A 4678-nucleotide genomic window follows, 5' to 3' on the forward strand; every position below is an offset into this window, starting at 1 on the left:
TGCCCAAATATCAGTAACATAAAGAGAGATCTTTACTGATCACCTAATATTAAAAAATAAATAGCAAAACGTCCTTTCCTGATCCTTTATCACAAAGTTTTCTATAATCTGATTATTTTCTGAGCAGTTAAAGAATCAAGCAAGAACTTTTCAACTCTCTTGTGAAAATTTTAATACTGATTTTTTACCTCACTTTGGTACTTACATGCCTTATTGGAAACTTGAAGTTTAACATCTTACCACATTTTTTAAAGTTATGCTTTTCTCATTAGATGTTAGCTCCATCAAAGTAGCTAATCAGTTTTCATCAGTTTATTGCCAGCATCCATAATATTGCCTGGTACATACATTTCTAGGGTATTTGTTGAATGAAAGAAAACAGAAGAGAGGTGAAGGAATTACCTGAATGACAGTAAAAGGAAAGATCTGAATAGCAGACCTAGAAAGCAGTCATAATGGAATAGAGGGTAAAATAGTTCTGGAATTTTTCTACAAAATAAAAATGGAAATGATTGATCAACTGAAACATTTGGCCATATTGTGATGACTTGCTTGCAATTATCTTGGAGAGTTTGGAGAGAAGTAGTGATAGGATTATAGAAAAACAAAGCCAACAATAACAATACAACAAGGCAAATGTTGCTCCTAGAAAAACAAAACATTGTACAGAAAAGTAACTATAATTGTAGCATACTATGTGGCTCACCATTGAGCAGTATTTCCATATCACAAAAATAAAAGCAATGAATATGACTTATTAAAAATCATGATACAACTACATAAGCAGAATGAAGAGGGAACATATGTGTTGTAGTACTACATCTTTATCTTCTATATTAGAAAGTCAATATATGCTTGAAATTGAAAAAATCAAGAAATACCAGTATATATGTAGTATTTAAAAATACAGAGGTGGCCAGGCATGGTGGCTCATGCCTATAATCCCAACACTTTGGGAGGCTGAGGTGGGAGGATAGCTTGAGTCCAGGAGTCAGCCTGGGCAACATAATGAGACTCAAGTCTCTAACAATATATATTTTTAAATTTTATATATACATATATATTTTAAAATAAAATAAAAATACAGAGGCAAATGAAAGAAGAAAAAAATTAAGTATTATAATTGCTTACCTCTAATTAAAATTACATTCCATGGGTGGGGAGAGGTAAGGCCGAGGATTAGGGCTTGTTGATTAGAAACCTTGCACTGTTTGCTCTTTTAAACTATATGCATATATTACTTTTAAAAATAAAAATTATACTTAAATACATTTTTTTGTATTATGAAGTGACAACAAGTAATGATATAAAAAGATAACGTAAAATTCAGATCCTCTGTAGGACCAGAATCTACACCATGTTTATCAAAGAGGAAACCCTCAAAGCACTTTCAATGAAATTCAATGCCAAGTAGAGTTCAGAATTTCTTTTGTCAAAGCTGTATTTAGTGTCTTTTCTTTTATAATAATCTTTCTTTTACTTTTCTTCATCTTTGTACCTTCAAAAATTGTATTCCTAACCAACAAGTTGTTTAGTGTTGCCTGTTTTTGACTTTGTATAAATGAATCCCTATTTATACAAATGAGGGTCTTCCATGACTTGCTCCATTTGCTCATATATATTGATACATTTGTGCGATTAATCCAAGACAATATGTAGCTGCCATTACTTCTGTTTTGCCACGGTACACTATTCAAATATTTGCCTATACTAAAATTTTTGTTCAATTCACTTTTGGTTGACGTGAGTTGTTTACATATTTTTGCCATTACAAACAAAACTACTAGATCACATAGGATTGGAATTGCTTCTTGTATATTCATTTTAAATCCAGTAACATTATTTTTTCTTAATTCTATTTGTAAACTTTTTACTATTATATGTCTATTCATATCTTCTGCAAATAATGACAATTTTTTTTTCCCCCAGTCCTTTATTTTCCTGTCTTACTGTGCTGGACCTCTACTACACATTGAGCCTGAGGGTTGGATTGTAATTCATATTCTCAGCTATGTTAGCTATGTGTTTTCACCCTTCCCAGGACAGCCATTATGTCCAAGAATGTTGATTATCCTTGTTTCCTTGGGGAGTAAAGTGAGGAGGGAAGGTCTGATTTTGGCTCACCCTTACATAGCCATTTGACATCCCACTTTTATGGGGGAGGAATGTCCTCCTATTAGACTCCTTATCTTAGATATATGCCTTGAATTTGTTTCTTGTTCCAGTACCCTGTGAGGCCATCGAAAATGTAGTTAGGAAGGAAGCCAGTTCCATTTCTCCACTTACCTTTCTGAGTTCCTGACTTCGCTTAGATAACAGACCTAAGATTTTCTTAGTTTACTGTCAGTTCATTGATACACTGAAGAAAATATTATTGAATATATTTTACCAGAAACGTTCTCTTGTTTTTATCAGAGAATTAATGTAGGCATCTAGCCTGCCATGTGGTCAGAAACGGGCAAATGAATTTTAGAACTAAAAAAGAAAAAAAAAACAGACTAAATTTCTGATTCTTCAGACAAGGTGCAATAACTAGTTTACATGTGCTCTTTGAAGTAAGGCCAGTTTTCTAAGCCATTTTGAAATCCTTTTTCAATGACAATGCTAAGGTTCTTTTGTTTATTTGTTTTTGTTTTGGTTGTTGTTGTTTTGTTTTGTTGTTTGCCTCTTCCAACAAAAGCCATATACTATATATTCCACAACAGAAGGGAGGAAAAAAACCAGTGCATTGATTGCACCCTGAGGTCATTTTTTTTTTCTAATGAAAACACATTATTCCAGAAAAAATATCTCCATGCCAACACATGTTAAACCAGTGAGTTGCACATCAAGTTTTGAAAAAAAACCCTACACAAAGTTCTTCACAATTGGTTGACATTTCTTAAAAATAACAGTAATGTTTCAGCATTCCTCAGAGATCACATTATTCTTTTATAGTCCATTTGAGTTACTTCTCCTGCATGCCACATCAAAAACCAATAATGTCTTCAGAAATAGTGCCAAATAAACAGAGTTAAGATTACTCAAATAAATAATGTTAATCTTAAAAATTTTTGCTGTTTTTTTAGAACAAAAAAGGGCATTCATAAAATTTTATGTCTGATTTAATTTGTTTACTCTGTGGGTGTGGCCCTTCGTTATTTATTTGTGTTGCTATTCAATTCAATATTTGCAGAACAAAATGACGGGAATTTTGAGTCCCATTTTATTGCATGGATTGCAACTAAAATTGTCAGATTTGACTCATATTCAAAGGAGAAAATCAGTCACTAAAATAAGTAGTATCAATGAGATTTTTAACTGTAAAATAAATTGCTAAAAAATAATTTATTGTTTGAAATTCAACAACATCTGCCAGCTTTCAGAAGCAAGACTCCTTTTTTTATCCATAGTATCTAGAACTAACTGTGGCATATGGGAGAAGCTAAATACTCATGAAATGAGTAATAGTATTAAGGGATATTAAATTAGTAGGTTTTCACACTGCTAAAGAACTGTCTGAGACTGGGTAATTTAAAAAGGAAAGAGGTTGAATTGACTCGCGGTTCCACATGGCTAGGGAGGCCTCAGAAAACTTACAATCATGGTGGAAGGTGAAGGGGAAGCAAGCTTGGACCTTTTCACACGGCAGCAGGGAGAGAAGAGCAAGCAGGGGAAATACCAGATGCCTATAAAACCATCAGATCTTGTGAGAATTCACTCACTATCACAAGAACAGCATGGGGGAAACCTACCCCCTCCGACCCTGCCCCATAGAATCACCTCCCACTGGGTCCCTCCCTTGACATGTGAGGATTATGGGGATTACAATTCAAGATGAGATTTGTGTGGAGACACAGTCAAACCATATCAGATATGAAATAGAATTCTTCATTTGTATCAGAAAGGGAATTACAGAGAGAAGAGAAGCTTTGGGGTCCCACATATCTGGGGTTGCATTTCAGCAATATTGCTTATTAACTCCTTGGCACTAACAAGTGAGCATCAGATTCCTAATCTGCAAAAGGAGAGTCAAATGCCTAACTCACAGGGTTGTTGTGGGTATTAAATGAGATGGCGCATAAGCAGTTAGCATAGTGTCTGGCAAAGAATGGTTATTCAGTAACAGCTATTTTGCTCCACTCCCCACCCACTTTTTCAAACATGATTTTAAAATGACCTCTTTTACTACTGACATTGAATATGTTGCCTATATCTGATTTCCATTATGGTAACTTTTCTTCTTTATGACAGCACTCCTTTCATAGTCCATCAGATCTTCTTCAGTTTCTAGCCAAGTGATAAACTATTTTTATTAAAAGTGTTCACTTCAGCAGCATATGTACTAAAATTGGAATGATATGGAGAAGAGTAGCATGGCTCTTGCACAAGGAAGTCATGCAAGTTTGTGAAGTATTCCATTTTAAAAAATAAAAAAGTAATAAAAATAAATAAAAAGAAGGAGAAAGGTGTACAGGACTCCCATTTTATTCACTAATTTTGTCACTGATCATGGCATCTTCAGCGAACATTCATTTGAACATAAATGGAATTCATACTGATCCTTGTCATAATTACATTCTTTATCACCTTAATGGTCATTGGTAATGATAGTATTTGGGTGTGGGGCTTTTTTTTTGAGACAGGGTCTCACTCTGTTGCCCAGGCTGCAGTGCAATGGTATGATTACAGCTCACTA

General features: G+C 34.1%; 1 non-coding gene across 1 annotated transcript; it reads left to right on the plus strand.

Moving 5' to 3' along the window:
* Positions 1 to 4300: 4300 nt before the first annotated feature.
* LOC112209603 (U6 spliceosomal RNA) lies at positions 4301 to 4407 on the plus strand. The gene has a single exon (XR_002944437.2). It is a non-coding gene; the product is annotated as a U6 spliceosomal RNA (small nuclear RNA).
* Positions 4408 to 4678: the final 271 nt, after the last annotated feature.

This window comes from Pan troglodytes, chromosome 5 (assembly GCF_028858775.2).
Source record: "Pan troglodytes isolate AG18354 chromosome 5, NHGRI_mPanTro3-v2.0_pri, whole genome shotgun sequence".
NCBI lineage: Eukaryota > Metazoa > Chordata > Mammalia > Primates > Hominidae > Pan > Pan troglodytes.